The 25972-nt window shown below is 34.8% G+C and overlaps 1 long non-coding RNA gene across 1 annotated transcript in view; it reads right to left on the reverse strand.

The window, feature by feature from the left end:
* LOC143228638 (uncharacterized) overlaps window positions 1–9676 on the reverse strand; it is a 39977-nt gene extending 30301 nt beyond the window's left edge. Inside the window, exons 1-2 of the long non-coding RNA XR_013015369.1 lie at window positions 8898–9676; window positions 4660–5011 (exon numbers count right to left, since the gene is read on the reverse strand). This is a non-coding gene — a long non-coding RNA (uncharacterized LOC143228638). The remainder of the gene's footprint in view (window positions 1–4659; window positions 5012–8897) is intronic.
* Between the last annotated feature and the right edge of the window lie 16296 nt (window positions 9677–25972).

A 25972-nucleotide genomic window follows, 5' to 3' on the forward strand; every position in this document is an offset into this window, starting at 1 on the left:
CCCAGAGGAGGTAAACTGAAAGTACACAACCTTCTAGGGAGGTTTCTTCACCACGTAAAGAAATCCTCTTCAAGGGGTTTAATATTAGATATGTTAATTGTTACTATTGAAAAAAAGAACTGACTTTTAAATAAGTTTAGAACACAAAATATTGCATTTAATGTAATGAAGTTACCAAATTTGAGACGTGTGGTAATTTTTTAAAGTTTCTCCACCTCATTCGGCTCACAATCTGAGGGTTTTGGGTTTGAATCCCTGTTCCACCAAACATTTTTGTTCTTTCAGCCGTGGTGGCTTTATAATGTGACAGTTAATCTCATTATTCGTCAGAAAAAGAGTTGGCGGATGGGTGATGATGACTAGCTGTCTTTCTTCTAGTCTTTCACAGTTATGTTAGGGACGACTAGCGTAGACAGCTCTCATGTAGCTTTGTGTGAAATTCAAAATAAACCAAATCAATCCAAACTCAGTTAACATACTAAACGTGTAAATGTTGAATTATGCTCACAGATCAATTTGATAAAGAAAAGTATGAAAAATTGTATAAATTATATAATTAAATATCATAAAGAGAGGGCAGCACAACATTCTTCAAATATGATTAGGTATGGAAATAAGATATGGAAAAACAAACGTCCAACAAATTGTTTTAGATATGTTGATTCAAATTTGGAAGCTGAGCCTAAAATAATCAAAAATGTGAAAAATGATTTGAAGAGTACATGTGAGAGTACAGGACACTGTGATGAAAGTTTTTATTTACAGTTAACACAAATATTTTTCAAACTGCGTGGATTTTATTCATTACTAGAAAATGACTATATTTATTTGGCTCACTTGAGTAGAGCGTAGCCTGAGGTAAGCTAGCTGAACTACAGATTGAAAGGTCTAAGGTTCGATAATACACTGAATACGTTTCGCACTATTATGTTGAAGGCTTATAATTATGACAGTCAATTACACTATTCATTTAAGAGTAACCACATAGATAGCAGTTGTTGTTTATTGGTTGCTCTTTCTTTTGCCAACATTTCTATATTAGGTTTGTTTATACTTCAACCTCAGGGGCTTCTGGCCTTAGCCAGTCCATAAGCCCTCCTTAATGACTTAACGTAAAAAAGGTTTCATCGTTTTTGATCTCATCATAATATAGAAATTGTTTCGTTTTTGCATGTTATCGAATTAATCATATCATAAGAGGGTAATAAAACAAATTAGTATCGCGTCTATTAACACAGGTTGTATTTCTTTTTACTCTAAAGTTTCTTGAACAACAAGCACATGTGGTATTTCTAAAACTGCCTTAGGATGTCTCACAGGACTGTTTTTATTGGAAGGACACACAGACAAAAGAATCCCATTAATTATTATTTCATTCATACTTCTTTATAATGTTATTGCACATTACGATTTCGGCAGCTGCACGAGATTCCCGCCTCCAGCTGTATATTTCGAACACAAAACTTTAAGATTTCTAAGGGCTGAATACTTGGTTTTATAAAGTGAAGTCTACAGTGAACCTACTTTAAAGGAAAAACAAAAACAACAGCAAACTGTGTCTTCAATTTTTTTTTCCATGATTAATCTGTATTTTTGCAAAATCACGAAATTAGTCTATTATTACCATTACAAATGTTCAAAGTGTCAAGTAGTGCTATCTGTGTGTTCGTGAAGTATGACAAATTTAGTGTCCCTCTTAGAATTTTTTTTTTATTTAGTGAACGTTGATGCAGCCAACATTTTACAGCACAATATAGACAAATAGAAAATGAATTCATAGTATTTTGTGAGAGCATATTAAAAGAAAGTAATCAATCAGCTTAGTCTGTGTTTATTGTGAAAATTACGGTTATAGCTTCTACATACGAAAGGAAAAACCACACTTGTACTAGTTTTAAAGACATGTCAAACTTGAATTTCTCTTATGGAAACTACGAGAAGGCTTCGCCGAGAAGAGATGACAGCTTGTTTGGAGTCACGGAAACAAAGCAAGTAGACGTCACACAACACAAAAAGAAGAAGAAAAAGAGTTGGTTTGGAGACATGGAAACACAATAAGACGAGCAGACAAGAGAAGTATTGTGTTTGGAGTCATGGAAATATAGAAAGGCAAGTAGACGTTACTCAACACAAGAGCTCGTTTGGAATTGTTGAAACACTAAACGTCAGGTAGATGTCACTCAATAGCACAAGGAGGAGGAGCTCTATTGTAGTCATAGAAACACAGGTTGACAAGCAGACGTCAAACAACAGGAAGAGTAAGAGAAATCATGTGAAATAGATTTTGTTTTATTATCACGTTCATCAATCAGAACAGAAACGTAAACAAACAGCAAGTGTGGAATCTTGTCATACACAAAAATGGGTATTCAATATTTATGTATCGTGTGTTTTTCTTATAGCAAAGCTATAACAGGCTATCTGCTGTGTTCACCGAGAGGAATCGAACTCCTAACTTAAGCGTTATAAATCCGAAGACTTAAGCTGTCCCAGCGTTGGACTATATATATGTATCGTATGTAGCATATAATAATACTAGTTACAGATGTAAATCTTCTAATGTTACTGTTGTAAAATGAGTGTTTTAGAACCATAATTTCCGTACTTTTCAAATGTCTATTGAGATGGCCCGACATGGCCGAGTGGCTAAGGCACTCGACTCGTAATCCGAGGGTCGCGGGTTCGAATTCCCGTCACACCAAACATGCTCGCCTTTTCAGCCTTGGGTGTGTTATGATGTGACAGTCCATCCCACTATTCGTTGGTAAAAGAGTAGCCCAAAAGTTGAAGGTGGGTGGTGATGATTATCTGCCTTCCTTCTAGTCTTACACTGCTAAATTAGGGACGGCTAGTGCAGATAGCCTTCGTGTAGCTTTGCCCGAAATTCAAAACCAACGTACAAACCAAATAGTTATTAGTCGACTACGAAATGTTTTAAAATTGCTAGAAAAAATGATAAACAAAAACAAATGATTCCTTTTTGTATACATATTACAATAAAGATATTTATATGAATTTCTTTATAATAAAATGACATATTAAGTATTATAAACAACACTTTAAATAGCAAGGATAGTTATTATAAATGTGGTATTGTTTATCGGATTCGAAGGCGATCTATTCTTTAAATAATTTATAAGAAAGGAAGTTCCTTGAGGTTACATAATTGTTGAGAAAATTACTGACAGTTCAGGCTTTATTAACCCTAGATTTTTACTTCCGTTAGAAATGAAACATTATTTTGAAGTGAGTTACTGATATTTTGTTACTCAAACTTAATGTTATTGTCTCAAATCTAGCAAATTGGAATATTGATGAAAAAAATTTTATTGTTACATCATTAGATTTTTCCGTCCATTTTTTCTTTATCTTAAAGATGTGCATTAACGTGAAGAGTGCTGGGTAAAAGGATCATTATTATTGTTGTCCATTACATGCCAAAAAACGCGAAGAGTGCTGAGTGAAAGGATCATTATTACTGTTATCCATTACATGCCAAACCTACTGTGGATGAGAGATACTAAAAAAAAAAATTAAACTCAAGTTATTTAAGATCAGTTAAAGAACGTATCGAGAAATTGAACTTAAACTGTCAGTTATCGAGTCTTTATCGACGTTTCAAATTGTTGTTTTATAAATTTTGACATCTGTTTCCTCTACTCTTACTCGTCACATCTGACACTCCCTCGGGGAACAGGTTGTTTTCCGACATAATTAATCTGGAAGAGTGTATTTTTCTTATAGCAAAGCCACATCGAGCTATCTGCTGAGCTCACCGACGAGAATCGAACCCTTAATTTTAGCGTTATAAATCCGTAGGCTTACCACAGTACTAGCGAGGGGCAAGCTGGAAGAAATGAAGTACATATACATTAGTTGATGTGTATTTGTAGTCCACAGCACACTTTTACAGCAACGTGACAATAATGGACATCCATCCTCTATCCCCTCATTGATGTAAAAAATAAAAGGCAGACGTTTTGTTAGAGAAAATTAATAAACGATCGAAGACACGATCAAATTCCTAGATTTCTAGCTTTTATGCGATGTATTTCTAACATTTCATTTCAAAGTTATATATATGTACCTTCAATTGAATCATATAACCACAACTTGGTTTCCAAGCTACTTAACTCGCAATCTGAGGGCCGTGGGTTCGAATCCTGCCCTGAAGGATGCTCGCCCTTTCAGATGTGTGGGTATTATAATATTACAGTCAATTTCACTATTCAATGACAAAGAGTAGCTCAAGAGATGGATGTGAGTGTTTCTGACTAGCTGCCTTCCATTTAGCTGTGAGTGTTTCTGACTAGCTGTTTTCCATTTGGCTATGAGTGTTTCTGACTCGCTGCCTTCCCTCTAGTCTGTCCTTTCAGAATTAGGAACGATCTCAAGGAGCTCTGCATGAAATTCATAGCAAACAAACCTGAAGAAAGATCGTATCATTAATTTTTAATCGAATTAAACCTAAATTAGGAAACTACGCTTTCGCTCTATTATTAAATAACTAGAAACTTTAAATAAATGGCGTTTCCCATGTATCGCTTTCGAGCCTAAACGAGAAGATTTAATTTGCACTTGCTATTCCTGGTTTCAAAATTAGGTTCAAATCCGTAGGCAACCAATACAGACAAGTAATAAGACTAATGGTATACTCACGATCACTTGTTAGCAAACAAATGCACCTCCACAAATCGATCTCTGGTGAAAATCCTCTCTTGTGCTCTTGTACTAGCCCTTGTGACTGTTAAAGTGGGCCTACATTTTAGAGCTTAACTCGTTCGTATTATAAAGAACACTTTTTTTTTTTTGAAAACAGGTTATGACGTTGTAGATAGTCTAGGTGGGGGGATTCGATTTCCGTTTCGAACTTCATAAATCAAATTGACACAAATTCTGCGACCTAGCACTGAATACAACTGGGATGCCAACCTGCTCTTTGCCCCAAGGTTCGTAGCAGAGTTGCACGTGAGCACTTGGAATGTAGAATTGGACGCCCTCCGAGTTGTGACTGTGAATGTAAATGTCAGTTTTTCTTTTTCAAACCTTACGTGAGAAGATAGTAGGAAATAAACATTTCTTCAAAACATTTTAAATGGTGTTCAGGTAATAAGTTAGGCTTAATTACCAGTTAACCAGATAAGACTCCTAGTGAATTAACACAAAAGCATCATTATTGATGGTTAAAACAAGAGTAGGAATTCCTTCCCGTGGGTAACAGACAACATACAACCTACTTCTTCCAAGAGGTTGTAACATGCACTGATATCTGTTTTACCACTTGAAACATGTGTTGAAAATGTTCCTTATGCATTTGATACAGGTCAGTTTCTAATGGCAAAAATCGTCTTAACATGAACAAAATTATAAGTCAAAGTTGAAATAGATGTTAAAATATACTATTCTATTTATTTATCTATGAAGTCACGTTATATAAAGGCTATATTTTGTCAAGGAATATTCCGTAAGATGACTCTTGGAATCATTCACAATTTTATCTATGTTTATGATTTACAAAACAAATTCAGTTATACGTCATTGTGATTTTTCTGACTAAAGATTGAAGTGATATCGTAGAATTTGAGTATTATGTAAATAAAACGAAGTGCTGGAAAAATTGGAAACCAAAATTGGGTGTAAAAAAACAATATCCAGATATTATTTCATTGAAACACGGAGAGAAAATTGAATACGTTAACACCAGTTTCAAGTGAACGGGGTCTAAAGAAACAAAATGGCGGTCACTCACATTTCATCTGGAGAAGATTTTGTTATCTACAAACAAGATATTTACATGTGCAGATAAGATGGTTGTAAAAATAAATTAGCTACTTCTGACCTTCCCTCCTATAGGAGAATTTATTATAATGATTATTCTGTCTGAATATTATTTCTGAAAAAAAATCTACCACTGATTAACAGTATTTTGTAAACGTCGAAATTATCTCATCTTTTACCACAACGCCAAATTCATAGTTTTGAGTAATCGAACTTATTTTAACTGAAAAAAGTCTTAACGCAATACCTCAGGAACCATCAAAATAATATGCAATATAACTTGAGAAGGGATTTAAATACTGATTTCAATGGTCAAGAAATCTGTCTTTGTGAGTTCAAAATGATATACTGGACCATGTTCATGATGTTTGAAAAACACGTAGGTTCAAGAAGTCTTGATAGAAATGAATAAAAATCCCATAACCCAAGAACATTCCAAAGGTGGAATTTTCATCTTTTGGGGTATATTGAGCTATGAATATGGTGCAAGATTTGAATTAAACTATTTAAGAAGCGTCAGGAAATGAGTTATTTAGGTTATTCTTACGTGTTATGTAATGCAAGAAACGAATGAATTTTACCTGACGATACTTAGTTCTCATACTGGCTTGTTGTCACCCATCTTACAAATTCTCCTTTTATGTTGTCATTTTTCTTTTCATTATATTGGATTTAGATTTTTTTATCTTCAAGAGGTAATAGGTAACGATACAAAGGTTCTGTGTACAACATGACAACACCTCTTTGCAATTGCTTTTTATACCTCATATCAGCAAACTTGCTATTAAAATGGTTATTCTAATGTGTAATAAAATAGGTGCGGATTTACAACGCTAAAATCAGGGCTTCGATTCCCTTGGTGGGCTAAGCAGATAGCCCAATGTGGCTTTGCTATAAGAAAAACACACATAAAATAGGTGAGGAGGATGTGCAGTGAAGACAGCACTTGAGGAACCGAGCGAATATATGATTTCAAAACCATTCTAAACTTTTAGTTAGTTAGCTGGTTTTGTTGTTGAGTAAAAAGCTATCTGTGCTGTGCCCACAATACGTCGGAAAGGAATTGTGTGAAATATGAATAAGAATCAAACAGTATGAAATTTTTTTTGTATTATTCCTACTGCGCATGCATGAACAGGATCCACGTGTTTATATAATGTATTATTGGTTTAGTTCGTTTTAAGTTTTGCGCAAAGCTACACGAGGGCTATCTACGCTCGTCGTCCCTAATTTAGTAGTGTAAGACTAGAGGGAAGGCAGCTAGTCATCACCACTCACCGCCAACTCTCGAGCTACTCTTTTACCAACGAATAGTGGGATTGACCGTTACATTATAAGCCCCCACGGTTGAAAGGGCGAGCATGTTTGGTGTGACGAGGATTCGAACCCGCGACCCTCGGATTACGAGTCGAGTGCCTTAACCATCTGGCTATGCCGAGCTTATAACGCATTATTTGAGGTCAAGAAATTAGGTTTTAAGAACAATTATGCAAGATAAAACACATGGGTAATGGTAAGACATCACAATATGTAATAGGAAAGTACAATATGCAACTACTCTTCTAAGCTAGAAGAGTGGTAAAACTTATTATATAATACTATCGGATGTCAGGCCTTTTTTAGTCCACATTCTCGTTAGTAGGGGGCACAACGCTGCTTCTTTTAAATAATCGAATAAATAAAACCTTTTTTTGTATTTTTTGTATAATCTGTATATATTGCATGTTTGTCTTTGGTGATGTCATAATGAAAATGTATGGATTCAAATACGATATAAAAAAAGGTTACAAATCAGATAATCCTTTTATCGCCAGTTGAAGTGATAAAGATTCTTATCCGGATTTTTAACCTACGATTTTAGCCACAAAAGTAAAACCACTAGGGAAACAAGGTGTAAAGCGCTAAAAATCGGGCTTCGATACTTGTCATGAGTAGAACATAGACAGCTAGTTGTGCTTAACAGACCAGATAGAAACCACACCAGTACACTCCAGTGAACCACTTGGCGTTACTGGTCTTCATCCTAACAATGTCAACATTTAGTTCAGAACTATTATCAATACGTGCTAGTATTTTCCGATAAATCTTGATTTTGTTGGTTTATCTTTAAGATCTACTCACCCTTATTAAGAAATAATATTTAACATTGCAGTCCGATACACCGCGTGATTTAATAGTTTGTTTTTAATAAGACATTCACCAAAATAAAGTCAATAAGATCACAGTTTCGTTCAGATATACCATGTGATTTTGCTAGTTTGTGATACACCCATTCCTACGAAAGTCAAAATTTGTGGCCATCGTTAATTCGATAACTGCATCTGTGACTGAAGGTACCAAGCACTGGTCCCCTCTTTTATCTTTGTTAGTTAGAAGTAACACCTCGTTTGCAATTAATCTCTATTTTGCCATCATCTTTGGTAGGTAACATTCTCTTCTCATGCATAATTAGTAATTAAATAAATACTCGGATAAACTGTCCATATATTTTTTCCACATATGACATTGTATAATTGATCACCAATTCTATTTTAGACGACCATTAGCTGGATATAACACTACGTTGAGAGCTTTGCGTTTCAATTTAATGTAACGAAAAACGACTACGTTGTGAAACTAGTTTTAAGTGAACCGACCCATCACATTTTGTTAAGAAATTATCTACCTCTATTTGAACACGCAGTAAGATCCCTTCTTTTATTTGGGTGTTCGACTCGCAACCTGCGGGTCGTAGGTTCGAATCCCTGTCCCACCATACATGCTCGCCCTTTCAGCCATGGGGGCATTATAATGTGACGGTCAAACCCCCTATTCGCTTATATAAGATTAGCCCAAGAGTTGGCGGTGGGTGGTGACGACTAGCTGCCTTCCCTATAGTCTTTAAATACTAAATTAGGGACAGCTAGTCATATAGCTGTCGTGCAACTTTGCGCGAATTTCGTACCAAACTATTCACATCAATGCGACAAGTTTGTTAAAAGCCAGTCAGTTTCAAATTTCTTACATAAATTTGTTGAAATTACTACTTTTTTTAAACAAATAGTTCCAACAGTTCTGATTAGTTCGGTAAATTTAGTTTGCACACTTATAAAAAATAACGTGAAAAACTAACAACTTACACTAAATGTATATCATCGAGTTCATCACTGGTAAAACTTCCTACAGGTTGAATCTTAAAATGGACAGGTTATTGACATTATTTGAAAAAAAAACAGTCATTAGGGTGGACATTGAATAACGTGGAAGTGTGGGGATGGGACAAGATGGTGACAACGAGATCTGACAGTCGACAGGCATGATTCGTGAAGGTTTCTGCTTATTCGAGCGACCTAAGCCTTGTGGCAAGCAGGAAACACGTAGCACAACCAGGGTGGCCGACTGGGTAATTCGAAACTCCAATATAAACTTCTAATGTTTCACTAAACTACTGTAGTGTCATACGAAAAAACCTAAAGAACATTTTCATGACAACCGCCATTGCTTCAGGCTATCTGGTAGGGCTTCAGGATTTCTTAATATATTCTAGGCTCTAGGATATCCATTTTTACATACTCTAAGCCTGAGGTTCTGACAGCTCAACTTGTGCAGGATTAGCCTTATCACAATCACCCCTAGTGACCACGACTTGATGGCAAGCAATAGTAAACCAACAGGGGAACTCTCCCCGACTGGTATGTCAAGTTATGTTGTCCACTGCTGACAATCATTGCTGCGAGTTCTATTTGACTAGGACAAGAGAAGCGGCGATGGTTCACCTGATAAGCGAACTGTTTCCCCGCTCATGGCGCATGACCAGCCCTAGAGTACAGTGGTCTAGCCTCCGGATCGTAATAGGCCTTACACGCTTGGAAGAACAGGTACAAAAGACAGCTATGGCAAAGAAAAACTCTGGCACCGTTCAGTCTGTTTTTCCCTAAAGTTCTAGGTCTATAGCCTTTTCAAAGCATAGAACAAACCCATTGAAAGCAATTTTCTACTATTTTCGATGTGGTAGCCCCTACTTGCTGGCTGTCAAAGCCGTTAAATAGCTTATTTCATGTTTCTCAGACAAATGAACTTTGAACTCGGGATTCACTAAAACGAAAGAGCTGGGTTGTTATAACAACAGACAGTTTAGTTCGAACTTGAAATTGTTCAGTCTTCTGCAGTCAGCGATTTCATTCAATGTTATTTATTCAGTAAGACTAAAACCTTCGTCCATCCTTTAAGCTTTTTTCTTTTTAAAGAAGGTTTTGAAAAACAGACTAGTTTTTTTTTGTGTTTGGTAAACTCGTATTTTAATAGATTAAAACTTGTTTTCCAGTTGTTTTTTTCTTTTCAAAAACACGCAATATCTAAAACAAAAAAAAAAAGGCCTACTGCACTCAATACAGTTGGTTGCCGTTTCGCTCATTGTGTTTGTTTACTTCACTTGAGGGAATTTCTCCGAAGAGTATTTTTGGAAATAAAATACGCATCATTGTATCAACTTCAGCAGTAACGTTATTTCAAAAGTAACAATAAAGGTATTTCAGAAATAGCAACGACAGTATTTCGCTAACACAAAAGGAAATTTTTCACCATTGTTAACTTACAGTATTTCAACATAGTCATGTAAGTACAGCGTCTCAAGTATCAAATAAACTTTAAAAGCTTTGAATGACAGCAAGGTTAAATAAATATATAATAAAAAATAATGTTAGCAAATAACTTTATTTTTAAATTTGCCAGCCTACCTGCAATAGTCACGATAACCTGGTAGTTTGTGAATTCCCCCCCTCAAATTCAATAAAGCATTAAGAATGTATTTGTGAAAATAAAGTAAAATATTAAAAGTAATAATATTATTTTAAGAAAGAAAGAAAATATTTCTCAAATTGAATTCAAGTTAATTTATTATAATTTATTTGCTTATTGTTTTTTTAGTTTCGCGCAAAGCTACACGAGGCCTATCAGCGCGAGCCGTCCCTAATTTAGCAGCGTAAGACTAGAGGAAAGACATTACTCATCACCACCCACCGCCAACTCCTGGGCTGCGTTTTCACCAACGATAGTGGGACTGATCATTATGTTGTAACACTCTACGGTTGAAGTGTTGAGCATTAGAACCCACGACCCTCAGTTTGTGAGTCGAGCGCCCTAACCTCATGGCCATGTTGGGCCTGATTGGTTCTAAAATAATTACCTTAACAGTTCCTATCTTTGGTAAAAGAATAAATGGTATTTGTTTATTTTTAGCTTTAAACGTCCTCGTCAAAGAACCCTAAAGTTGTGACATATACCTGTCCCTGACTGAGACATGATTATCAGAAGGAGGACAATCAGTGAATAGTATATATTCGAATGACAGGACAGATTGTCAAAGCTCAGCTGTGGAATGTTAGAGTTCAGCGACACATACGCTATTAAAGTGAAGATTAATATACCAATAGACTCGAAGCCTTACAAAATATAAAAGCGTTATGGAAGATATGTGTTTTTAATAAAGCATTTCAATCATTTATAATAGGTAACTCCATATTTTGGGGTCTGCTATTTATATAACGTGTCTCAAGACAGCTAGTATGGGTTTTGGTTTGGTTTGTTTTGAATTTCGCGCAAAGCTACACGAGGGCTATCTGCGCTAGTCGCCCTAATTTAGCACTGTAAAATTAAAGAGTAGGCAGCTAGTCATCACCACCCACCGCCAACTCTTGGGCTACTCTTTTACCAACGAATAGTGGGATGGACTATAACATTATAACGCCATTACGGCTGAAAGGGCGAGCATGTTTGATGTGAGGAGAATTCGAACCTGCCACCCTCAGATTACGAGTCGAGTGTCTTAACCACCTGGCCATGCCGGGCGTGGTATGGGTTATAAAATTTAATTAAAATAAAGTAGAGAACAATGTTTCAACCTTCTCAGGTCATCTTTAGGTTAAAATAGAGAGAGTTGGCAACTGACCGTTACTGGGCACATATCTTAGGTGCTTCAAGTGGGTTTCTCGTCATCATGAATTATATAACGTTTGTGCTTCTTTGAAACATCCAATGCTTGTATAGAAAAACAAAGAGATACTGAGACTAGAGTTTATGTTTCTGATATTAACCACGTTACCACGAAAAGGCAATTGAAAAATTACTTTTTAAACATACTTATATGAAGTTGCGATACCCGTGGTGGACACAGCACACATATGTCCATTCTGTAGATCTGTGCTTAGCTACAAATGTACCTGTCAAGCTGTATAATTAATAGAAAATCTCAAGGCACTGAATGATAAAATACATACATCATCCGTTTATCTAATCCCAAAGCTGGTGTATTAAAAGATTTAATTTGTTTATAAACAACACAAAATGTGACGTAGAGTTCCAACCATGAATCGCAACTGTAAAGTACGTCAACAATTGCAGTGTCGCATGATGTTTATTTCGAAGAGATCGTTTAACTTTAGAAACAATAAAACACATAGTACTTACTGTAATTGTATTTTATTTAAAAAAATAGAACTTTCAAAGATGCGGCACTATTGTTAGTTGTAGCGAGTATTGTGGCCCTTAAATCACGCTTTTCATCTTTTAGGGCTAAATGTCTCCTAATTCTCGATTCTCTACCAAAACTCTCAAAGAACAAAAAATCTTAGGATTTGATATATCTACAGTCACTCTTTTATTAGTTCTTTTATCTGTATCAAGATTATCTTATGTCTCTTATCATGTCCTATTCCGCATCTTCTGATCTACACATGTCCTGTGCACAAGAAAGTAGTATTGTGAAGAAAGTTGGGGGTGTGTTGGGGGTATATTATCTCCTCACCTAACAAACAGGATTTCGCTAACAAATACATACCTCATAATCGGTTGACAAATGGCCTCTCAACCAGTAAAGCTTTTTTCCCTTAATCTCTTTCTTCAGCGTTTATCCAATTGCTGTGAAGTGTATCCCCAATTACCTCGGTGACAAAAGGGTGTCACGTTTTTATCGAGTATTAGTTTTAAACTGACAGCTGCTCGTGCTGTGCTCGCTGACAGCCGAAACTTAAGAAAATACAGAAACAGACATTTGGTGATTTTATACACAAACAATTGAATACGTTTCACTGTCAGACTGCAAGTGACTGAGAACTTTCTGTATTCACTTGTAAAGCCATATACAATAATTTAAAGAGCTCCTAATCACCGCGTGTCAAATATGACATTTTCAAACTTGTGACAGGCACGAAATTTTTCCTGGATGCGCATGCTCCTTATCTTTACGTGTGAATATTGTGTTGTTCAGGAATTACTGTAATTTATTAACTTAAAGTATTGATTAATAATATTTCGTTTACGTTTTTGTTACACCTGACATATTTCACAGGCATTAGAACAAAACATAGTGTTTCACCTTAGAGATACAGCATTTTATTAACGCAATATAAGTATGTCTCTAAGAGGAAGCCCCCGAGAACTTTTTCTGCTAAAAACCGGGTTTCGAAACTTGTAGTTGGCAGAACACAGATAACCCTTTGTGTGGCTTTGTGCTTACTAACAAACAGCAACAAACAATTTCTTCGGGGACATTTTTGGCTGTGCTAATGTAAAAACAACCCTTTGTGTGGCTGTGTGCTTTCTGACAAACAACAACAAACAATTTCTTCGGGGACATTTTTGGCTGTGCTAATGTAAAAATAACCCTTTGTGTGGCTTTGAGTCACTAACAAACAACAACAAACAATTTCTTCGGGGACATTTTTGGCTGTGCTAATGTCAAAAAAGACTTTTGTTATTTAGGGCACTTCTTATTTCACATTTTCGGGGCTGTAATTTTATTTGAATGATTAATGTGGTGAAATATACTAGTTAGAAATTTTTCATTGAAAAACAATAGTGCTTTTCATTTCATCTACAACCATACGATATACGTTTTCTGATTTAATGGATTCATGAAAAGAGTAAGTTCAATCAGTTACTACGTAGAGAACTTGACCTGTACATCCATTTTAGGCAACCACGCTTTCAGAACATATAAGTAAAATCATATTTAGTGTGCTATAAAAAAGGAGAAAAACTCAGACAACATATAAACGAAGTCATAGTGGGCCGTATTAAGAACAAATTGATCAAGTATATGAGTTCAGTTTAGAAACAACGACTGCAATTCTAAATAAATACAAAATTGTAATACAAACAATGTGAAGCCCACTAGTGGGTCTGACTCACAAATAAAACAAAACGCTAACATACTTGAATATCTCCACTTCTTCATTACTGAACCAACCAACGGACTCAATATCAAATAAAATGTTACTAATTTAATCAACTAGCCACTGCTCTACTCTAATTGTTGTTTTTATATTATTCAAAAGCCTCCCCACTCCCATGACAGGAGACATTATGCGCTTATAAAGTAATATCAGAACTAAAACTCTGCTTAGTGAACAATTGGCTTGTTTTTGAATTTCGCGCAAAGCTACACGAGGGCTATCTGCGCTAGCTGTCCCTAGCTTAGTGGTATTAGACTAGAGGCAAGGCAGCTACCCATCACAACCCATCGTCAACTGTTGGGCAACTCTTTCACTAACGAATAGTGGGATTGAATGTCACTATATAACGCCCTCCCGGCTGAAAGGGGCGATCATAATTGGTGTGACGGAGATTCGAACCTGCGACCTTCGGATTAGGAGTCAAGTGCCTTAACCACCTGGCCATGCCTTCAATAAAGAATCAGATTCTGGATTTTAGCGTTATGACTTTCAAACATATTGCTGAGCCTTTGGTGGACAGATAAAGTAAAATCTCTTTTTATATGTCATTTGTATGACGAATTCTAAGGGCATTTTAAAGAAATCTGAAAAAAAAACACAGCTTATTTTAAATCACGCCTGTCCAGCATTTATTAATTAGAATATGTAAAGTAAATATATTTAAATATAATGTTATAATTTCACAGCCACTGAACCGTATAATTCTTTATAAGAAATTACAGATGTCAAATAAACTTTTAAAGGCAAAAATGAATAAGTGTGGTGACATCTGTGGATGTAATACGGTATAGCATTGATACGTTTTGAACTTCCTACAGATGAATTCAAATTTAATATTAGATATTTAGGAAGAATTACGTTCTGTTAAAATCTATTCAGCGAAATAAGAAGAACTGCACTCTGCTTTGCTTTTTGCAACTTGTTTTGTAATTCCGACGTAATTTCTTTACAAATAAATTAGTTTTTTATTGATATAATTCAAGAAAAACGTAACTCGTCAGGATTTTCGTCTTCCATTTTATCGTATGTTTTATTGTTATTTTTTTTACTTGTAAAGGTTCTACATTGGTATTGCTACTGAGTTTTCTTTGTTACAAGCTTATGTGCATCCCCAAAACAACTAATGGTTGGAATATGAAACCACAATAACTTTCTAACGTTTCAGGATTTTTCCACTGTTATTGTCATCATTTATAGATTCGACATGATTTCGTTTTTTCTAAATATTTTTTTAAAACTCCTCAAAATTGGAAAAACCAGATACAAGATTTTCTTCCTAGGCTCTTTAGTAATAAATATGTCGAACTGTAAACCCGGGGATTTATGGTTCTCAACCCATTGCGCAGAAACGCAGTCCGCCTTTGGTACGTTTGTGCATTATAAGTCTATCATTTCAAAATCAGGTCCAACTATATGCTCGGATAACTATTTGTATGGCGTTGAAAGAAATTCTCTAACAAAAACACTTTTCTTAGATTTTTTATATCAAAATATTTTTTAAAAGCTGAGATTTGTCATAACTGCTAAGCTAGTCGAATATATTACGACTAGAATTACTTTAAAATATTTAGAACTTCAAACTATATTTTAGAAATTCAGAGACATAACTTGATATTTTTTTACATACAATTCGTAATAGCTTCAGCGTTATTCGAAACCTTCCCTGTCGTAATCGTTTAAGCTTGCCTGCCTATACTACTGTGAGATTAAGATATTTTAATTTCCGACAGAAAACGATCAAGTTTCCAAAATATTCTATAACTTCACGAAATGACAGAGAATAATTCGAACACAGACAGCAAAGAATGGAAGCAAACACGAGTCAACATATTAATAAAGCCTTCATTTGTAATCAGTGTAATTCTTGAAGTAACTGGCTGGCTTGTAATTTCGTTGTACAGAATGTTTAGTACGTTACATTAAAATGATTTTGAATGTGCAAATGAGCAAGTCATGTGATAATTAATGCCGATATAAACTCAAGTTGAACTGCACTTGTTAAAATTACGTTTTAACATTGTTTGCAGATACGTAAGTAGTATGACACTAACGAAGCTTAAGCGCTTTTGAGAAGATCATGCAACAATCTTTTCCGACGGATATAATTCATACACATAGATCATAAAGATCTAAGATGCAAGATTTAGAATTTCAAGGACAGGGGTACCTTTCGGACTTAATGACATCTGAAAACAAAGGAATATGGATCAATTTCGGGTACTACAACTTCACAGGAAAAGACCTGCAATAGGTCGTATCCCAGCCATGGTAAGCAAAGTGTTGTAACAGATAAGAAGCTATACACACAAAGATCATCCACGTTTCCTAGGTAACAGTACACAACAAAATAAAGAAGTAATTTTGTCTGGAAACGAGGCCAACAGGATATGAGTTCACCAGCATGAGGTTTCTAGTCACACCTCTTGTTCAATCGTTGCATACCTCAAGCAGCTGGAAAATGAAATTATTTAAATATTCATGCGATTGAACATTCAACACTTATGTATTTCTATGCGATTGTATTGTTGAAGCAGGCACAGATGAATCGCTGTCTTTATAACGACATGAAATACGGAAAATGAAATGTCTGCAGGTAATTGATGTGTGCTTTGGACGTGACATCCTTAGACAGAATCTTTTGCAAAAAAACCATGTTGCAGGACTCTTGTTACGGTGCAAAGTCAGAGCGTTAATGGACTCAGCAAAATGAATTGCAATGATGTTATTAGGTTCCAAAGTGTAATTATTAAATAATTGTAATTGTTACTTAATTGTTAAGGAAGAGTAACTGATAATTAATTGTTAAGTGAATGTAACTGTTAACTAATTGTTAAGTAAGTGTAATTGTTAACTAATTGTTAAGTAAGTGTAATGTTAACTAATTGTTAAGTAAGTGTAATTATTAACTAATTGTTAGGTAAGTGTAATTATTAAATAATTGTTAGGTAAGTGTAATTATTAAGTAATTGTTAAGTAAGTGTAATTATTAAGTAATTGCTAGGTAAGTGTAATTATTAAATAATTGTTAGGTAAATGTAATTATTAAATAATTGTTAGGTAAGTGTAATTATTAGGTAATTGTTAAGTAAGTGTAATTATTAAGTAATTGTTAGCTAAGTGTAATTATTAAGTAATTGTTAGGTAAGTGTAATTATTAAGTAATTGTAAAGTAAGTGTAATTATTAAGTAATTGTTAGCTAAGTGTAATTATTAAGTAATTGTTAGGTAAGTGTAATTATTAAGTAATTGTAAAGTAAGTGTAACTCTTAACTAACTAAGAAGACCACAAGAGGTCGAAAGGAACTGATACAGGTCTTACTGTGAAGAACTCGAGAATTTGATGTTATATAACACTTTGAGATAAAGCTGATTTCACTCAGCGCGACAAGACAGTTCCGTTAATGATGGGAGATTCGGTAAAATGTTAATTGTAAAGTAAGTATTTGGTCTCTTACTACTTAAGTTGTGATAAATAAATAAACCCTGAATACAGTTATAGAATCACAAGAAACCATATTTATTTTAAACAAATACAGTTAAAATGCCCAGTGAATTTGTCACAATGGACAGCTTTGCTTTACTAGAAAGTAAAAAGAATATCAATGGCCTTAAGTTCCAAACTGTTTCTCTCTTACCTTGTCTTAAGTTCCAAACTGTTTCTCTCCTACATTGTTTTAAGTTCCAAACTGTTTCTCTTCTACCTTGTCATAAGTTCCAAACTGTTTCGCTTCTACCTTGTCATAAGTTCCAAACTGTTTCTCTCCTACATTGTCTTAAGTTCCAAACTGTTTCTCTCCTACCTTGTCATAAGTTCCAAACTGTTTCTCTCCTACCTTGTCTTAAGTTCCAAACTGTTTCACTCCCACCTTGTCTTAAGTTCCAAACTGTTTCTCTCCTACCTTGTCTTAAGTTCCAAACTGTTTCTCTCCTACATTGTCTTCCAGACTGTATTTATCTTGTTCTAGATTGACTGAATATCAGGTTAGTTACTTTGGTTGTTTAAGTAGATTTAACTAGAGCAACCAGAAATGCACATGTGACTATTCATTCTTCAACAAAATAAAAGGAACGTCGTTACCTAAAGAGATCGTCTGGTTGTCAGTAGAAAAGAGCTGGTATATATATAGATGAACAATCTATCTGATTCAGAGAGAATTGGAGAGTAATATATGTGTTATCGAGTTTTGTGGTTTTTGAAGGGAAAGTAGCTGGACACAAGTTTTAGGTCATAAATCTATGAAAAAGTTGATTAATTAAGAAAGTTTAAGAAAATGTTAAAACTAAAGAAGTGTGTGTCTTCTTATAGCAAAGCCACATTGAGCTATCTGCTGAGTCCACAAAGGGGAATCGAACTCCTGATTTTAGCGTTGTAAATCTGTACCAGCGGGGGACAAAATTAAAGTACAGAAACATTAAAAAACTAAAATGCTCATTTAGCCCATCATGGTGGATAATTCCAAGATAACATAGTTGTGATAATTAATCAAAAGAAAATTATTTTCACCTTTCAACAACTCCCACGTATGATTTCCTACACAGTTTTATACTAACACCAATGCAAAAGGAACCTGTCTTACTTTATACGCTATCGGTGATATGACGACTATTCTTTATCTCAAGAAGACAAAAGGCAGTGCTTTATGTGAATGGCATTGTACAATGGGTAGCTGAAGTGAAAGGAATTTAATGATATCCTTGACCAACGTTGTGAGAAAACAACACAGAATAACAAATTGCGAAATATTTCTATAACAATACGTGAAGGAAGAAAACACGTAGTATGCTAATATAGGACAACGTCATGACGTAATACCAGAGTTAAAGAAACGGTTCTGAACTAATGCGATGTGTTTGTTTTGATTATCACGTTTACTGCACTCAAGTTTGCTCTACAAACATAAAAACGTAATGAAATCTGTCATTATTTATGGCTTTTTGGCTTAAATTTGACATTCGCAGAAAATAAACTGCAAATGTTAGATTAATGAGGAAAGAATAATATTTGTTGTTGTTGTTATTGTCAAAGCATGCCTTATAATTAATTTTTGTAAAGTTAAGATGCTTAGATATTTGATATAACTTAAATTCAAGCATAATGCAGAAAAATATTTCGCCAAAAGCTGTTATCTGCAATAGCCATACCTAATCTAACACTGAAAACCAAGAAGAAAGGCAGCTAGACATCACCACCCACCGTCAACTCTTGGGCTACTCTTTTACCAAAGAACTGGGGAAATGGAAAGTTGCCACACTTAAAAGCGTATTTTTTAATTATTATACACCTCATTTATACGTAATTGTTTATTTATTATGACCATTCAAACTTTAGGTGTTATCTGATTAAATATTTCAATATATAAAGTATAAAACAGATTGTTTGTTTGTTTGTTTGTTTTGAATTTTGCACAAAGCTACTCAAGGGCTATCTATACTAACCGTACCTACTTTAGCAGTATAAGCCTAGAGGGAAGGCAGGTAGTCATCACCACCCACCGCCAACTCTTGGGCTACTCGTTTACCAACGAATAGTGGGATTGATCGTCACATTATAACGCCCCCACGGCTGAAAGTATAAAACAGATATAAACATTTCACTTATCATATTATATATATATATATATCTTTTTGTTAGTCTTTTCAGTAGATAATTCTCAATTTAAACCTGTAAAGCTATTTTCAATTAATTTTATTACTGTTTTACCTTTTGAACTACGTTGGTTTAGATTAGATAAAAGCTACATATTATTATTTTTTATACCCAGATGGCTCTTCTACTATTTAACTCTTCGTGTTTTTATAGACTTAGAACTGGATATGTCTGTGCTCTCCATTAACACTTAATTATTAACATTAACACTTTCCAATTATTCCTTTTAACTGACTTCTTGGATCTCTCGATCGGTGGCTGAATTCTTCCTGCATGAATATTTTACCCAGGTATACCACTACTAGCAGGATTCTGTCTGTATGGATATTTTTACCCAGGTATACCACTACTAGCAGGATCCTGTCTGTATGGATATTTTTACCCAGGTATACCACTACTAGCAGGATCCTGTCTGTATGGATATTTTTCCCAGGTATACCACCACTGTATGGATATATTTACCCAGTTATACAACTACTGTATGGTATGTTTACCTAGGTATACCACCCGTGACAGAACCCTATTTGTATGGATATTTCTACCTAGGTATACCATCAGTAGCAGGATCTTGTTTATATGAATATTTTTACCACCCGTGACAGAACCCTATTTATATGGATATTTCTACCTAGGTATACCATCAGTAACAGGATCTTGTTTGTATGAATATTTTTACCCAAGTAGTATACTACCAGTGACAGAACCATATCTGTATGGATATTTCTACCTAGGTATACCATCGGTAACAGGATCTTGTTTGTATGAATATTTTTTACCCAAGTAGTATACTACCAGTGACAGAACCATATTTTTATGGATGTGTTTTCCAAGGCATACCATCACTGTATGGATATGTTTTTCTAGGTATACCACCACTGTATGGATATGTTTACCTAGGTGTACCACCACTGCATGGATATGTTTACATACGTATACCACCAGTGACAGGATCCTATGTATATGGATATGTTTAACTAGGTGTACCACACGTTATAAACATGTTTTATATGCGAGCGTTTATACTTTTGTAGATATATCAACCACTTCAGTTAGAGAACAGTGAGGACAATTCGTACACATACATACATATATATTTTAAATATATTTTTATGTAGTAATTTCACTACTTCTTTTATTATCAGGTATCGAACTTTGAATTACAATGTGGAATTATTCTTTTCATAAGAAGGACAACAGTTCGAGGATTTGCTTCGCACAAATGTGAAAGGACGTTTGATTTTGTTATAATGGCATTTATGTTGTTATATATATGTTGACATATATATTTATGTTGTTTGTGTAAATTTGCAGGGATTATGTTTTAAAGTCCTGAGCCTGAAGTTTGGTGCTTTACGTCAGAGACCTAAGTCACATCAGACGTCGAAAATAAGAAACAAATACAAAACGAAAACGGGAAATGGTTTACCACGTGGACACAATGAAATTACTTGCTACCATCAAATGGATTATAGTGCTTATCACGTGACTTAATGGCACCCCCTGTTATTATTAGCATTAAAGAGGAGGGGCTGGCACAGTAAAACGTATAATCTGTATGGTAATGAATATTTTCTTCTGTTAATATCCGTTTATTTCTCTTAAAAGGCTGTTTCATAAGCTGAAGAAACTATAGGAAAAGTTGTAAACCGCGAATTGTATTTAAATTTTCATTTGTATTAATAATTACTTGTTATTTTTTGTTTGGACGTTTAGGTCGAATGTTATTATTATAATTAGGCGGAATTGTTCATTTCAAGGAACGATACAATATACGTCATTATTCAGATTGTTATCTCGTAAAAGATATATAATTATAACTTATGCTTAAGCGCAGAACCATTAGTGTTTTTGTTTTTCAGAAATTGAAGTGATAGATTGAAATGTTAATTAAATAATTGTGGTTTTACTGAAACAGGTTTAGTTATTAATAATTATACACTATTTTAATACTTTATTCCAACTAATAAAGTATGAGGCTTTATAACAATCTCCATTCTTGAATTTTTTAATATAACGTATAATTAAATTAGAGATAATATTAACATACCTTAAATTGTACTCTAATAATTAATTAGACCTAATAGTGGCGATTAAAATACCTCAGTAGTATTATCCTATTTGTGCTGGTTTATACGTTTATCTTTGCTTTGCCACTTTGTCCCTATTAGTAAAGTGGTAACTTTACGTATTTACAACGCTAAAATTCGTGGCTTGATTCTCCGCAGTGCACACAGCAGATAGCCCAACAAACAAACAAACAAATTTGTCCAGTATGAGTAGCGAATCAAAGAGATGTAAAAAGAACATTTAAAATTAATTGAACACGAAAGGCGAAAGGTTTCCGAAACGTCATCCCCTACACTTGTCGTTTTACAACAGCCAGTTATCGTTCAGTTTCTTCATTCAAATGCATCGCTTATTTGTCACAAGTCACTGGTTTCGTTCCACTTCATGATGGCTTTAATAGTTTCAACTTAGAAACTTTGTAATAAGATTAGCATATTTTCCTTATACATATCACTAACAATAAAATGAACATATATATATACACACAATTAGTCCTAAAACTCTCTATAATACAATGAGAACAAGGCATACTATTTAATAAGTATAGTGATATTGTAATATGAGTAACCTTATTTCTAATGCTCGTTTTTAATAACGAACTAACAGTATCGGGAATGGTTCAAAGATTACTAAAAACATAGAAACAATTAATTTTCTCACGCACGAATTACATGAAAGTCACGCACACTAAAATTTGTTTTAAACCTCAGTTTAACTGTGGCAGTCATTATGCTAATAATATTTGATTTACATTGTAAAATATAAATCATAATTTACTAGTTACTAAGTCACCCGCTAGTACAGCGCTAAGTGTACAGATTTACAACGCTAATATCAGGGGCTTGATTCCTCTCGGTGGACTCAGTAGATCGCCCGATGTGGCTTTACTATGTAAAAACACACACAGAAACACACATTAGTAAAATAAACATATATTTTATCAACAGTCATTTGTTGCTTATTTTCCTTCTCAATTTTCATGAAAATTTATTGAAGTAGTAGAAACTTGAGAAATACTCTTAAATATCTTTCAGAACCCGAGCACCACTTTGTAGCCCAGCGATTAATTTGAGAGTTTATAATGTCTCTTTTAACATTGTAGCATATTTCATTTGTAGCACTAAGATAAACTAGTACACATATTGACGGTGGTATGATCTGTGACGTTTAATAAACTGAAAACAGGCAGAATGTTTGAAACAGTTTTTAATTATGAAACGTTAGGGAAAACAATTTTCAACAAATGCTCGAACGTTTGTTTGTTTGTTTTTGAATTTCGCACAAAGCTGCTCGAGGGCTATCTGTGCTAGCCGTCCCTAATTTAGCAGTGTAAGACTGGAGGGAAGGCAGCTAGTCATCACCACCCACCGCCAACTCTTGGGCTACTCTTTTACCAACAAATAGTTGGATTGACCGTAACATTATAACGCCCCCACGGCTGGGAGGGCGAGCATGTTTGGCGCGACGGGAATGTGAACCCGCGACCCTCAGATTACGAGTCGCACGCCTCAACACGCTTGGCCATGCCGGGCCGTATAGGAAAACCACATCAGGCTACCTGCTGAGCCCACCTAGGGGAATTGAACCCTTGAATTTAGCGTTGTAAACCCGTAGACTTACCGCTGTATTAGCGGGGGGCTGCTCGAACGTAACATGATATAATGTTTCATTAATCAAATGAAGAAGTTATTTCAAAAGTACAATAATAACAACAATAACTTTCTCAGCAGATGAGTTTTGATCTTAAAATTACAACGTTTCTACCAATAGTATCGATGACCCAATACTATGGGCTAAAATGTTCCAGTTATTAAAATCAGAACTTGCTCAAGTAAATATCGACGTTATTGTATTTTGGAATTAACTATTTTGTTCTGTAGGTTCCTTACTAATACGCCCCCTATAGTGGCGCAGCTTCATGTCTTCGGACTTACAACACTAGAAACCGGATTTCGATACCCGTGGCGAGCAGAGCACAGATAACCCATTGTGTAGCCTTGTGCTTACTTATAAACAAATCCTTAATAAACGAAACTTATGTTACTTACACTCATCGTGTTCATTAAACATGGCTTAATAATGCTTGAGCTCTTGACTTAGTTTACGTTTGGAAGTGTATGGTCTGAACATTAAATCTAGTATTATAAACTATCAGCTAATGTGAAATTCACAGTCTATCTTTTCAAAATTATAAATTGCTAACACGAGAAGCTCGTGTGCAGCTCTGCTCCAGTAACGAAAAGAAACAAGTTTGCAAGGAAGTCGTTTTATTTCGCAAACTAAAAAAATTACACCCTAAATTATTATTAATTTATTTTCTGTTTTATTTTAAAGATCTCTAACGATTAATGCTACTGAAAAACACGCAAACACTAAGTGTTTTTTTATCTGTTTTGTAATCATAATAAATTTGCAGTTATGTTTTAGTACTGGTTTGAAATTCGCGTAAAGTTACACGAAGGCTTTCTGTGCTAGCCGTTCCTGATAGCAGTGAGAGACTAGAAGGATGGCAAGTAACCAAAGTCATTAACAGCACTCACCACAGACTTTTGGGCAACATTTTTACCAACGTATTAACCGACACATCATAACAACCCCAACGACTGAAAGGGCAAGCATGTTTGGTGGTGGAGATTCGAACCCGAGGCATAACCACTAACCCATGCCAAGTCTGCACGTTAGCAATTTCAGTTTCAACCATTTCCAAAGATTTGCATTTTTTATTTTCAATATACGATTAACTTGTTTTCTTATTGTTGTTGAAATAAGTATAGAAATATAAATAACTTATAACAAAAAGAGGAAAATCTTCATCAAAATACAATTCTTTAAGGGTTACGAACATAAATGATGTTTCTAATAAATTTTTGAGCAAATACAGTATGAAATTAATGAAAAAACAAACCAAATTATCAACTTAAAATAATCTTAATAAAATAAAGTATCGTTTAACATTTACTTTTATTGTTTGAATAGTTACAAAGTTTGAGTTCAAAATGTGTTTTTTCAAACAACTTACGGTCCAAGAATTATAAGACTATGTGATGTTTTTGTCTTACCTAATTTTTTCTTCATTTAACTGAATGTGACCCTTAACACAAGTTTGGACACCAAGACGTAAACAGTAGATTCCATTATAAGTTTGAAAAGGAAAATTGTTTTAGTTACAACTAGCATTATGAACCATTCGCTTGTTAGTGAGAGACCAGTTCATTGTGAAAGCGCTTATTTAATCCTGTGCTATCACATGTTCAATCTAACTTCAGATTAGGAGAGAGGGTACTTTATGGAATGTTTATCAATGCTCATCGGCACGTGTCACGTGCACTTCGTGAAAAACAAAGATTTCGGCTGTGTTATAGAACAGTATGACCCAGTACTTTATAAGGAGACAGATCTGACCAATATCAGTGTATGATTACAAGTGCATTAGTAAGATTTAAAAAAAAAAACACTTTAGTTACATTACGTGATGAAAAGTTAGACTGAAGATTTTATAAACACAGATAAAAGTTGTTTAGAAACATTCAATACAGAACTTAGTCAAGTAAAAGTTTGAATCAAAATTGTATTAAAAGAATGTCTTTATACAACATCGTAAGTAGTAAAAAAAGAAATGAATAATAAAAAAGTAAAAATTCGGACAGATTATTTTATTGGGTTAAGTATATACAAAATGGAACAGACCCATGATTAAAAATATCATATGACTTCAACAATGAAGATATAGGTTTTACTGTTTGTGTTATTTAGAAACTATCTGTACAATAAACTTGCTGCTCTCTCTTTACTGGCCAGGCATGTAAAACCTAATTTCTTGACCTCAAATAATGCGTTATAAGCTCGGCATAGCCAGATGGTTAAGGCACTCGACTCGTAATCCGAGGGTCGCGGGTTCGAATCCCCGTCACACCAAACATGCTCGCCCTTTCAGAGTCATAGACCAGTGTTCTGTCAAAATGGGCCTGGCATGGCCAGGTGGTTAAGGCACTGGACTCGCAATCAGAGGGTCGCGGGTTCGAATCCCCGTCACACCAAATATGATCGCCCTTTCAGGGAGCGTTATAATGTGATGGCCAATCTCACTATTCGTTGGTAAAAGAGTAACCCAAGAGTTGGCGGTGGGTGGTGATGACTATCTGCAGTACCTATAGTCTCTTACACAACTAACTGAGAGACGGCTAGCGCGGATAGCCCTCGTGTAGCTTTGCGCGAAATTCAAAAACAAACAAACTCACTTTGCTAGAAATCACAAAGTAGCTTAGAATAT

This window comes from Tachypleus tridentatus, chromosome 1 (genome assembly GCF_004210375.1).
Source record: "Tachypleus tridentatus isolate NWPU-2018 chromosome 1, ASM421037v1, whole genome shotgun sequence".
Lineage (NCBI taxonomy): Eukaryota > Metazoa > Arthropoda > Merostomata > Xiphosura > Limulidae > Tachypleus > Tachypleus tridentatus.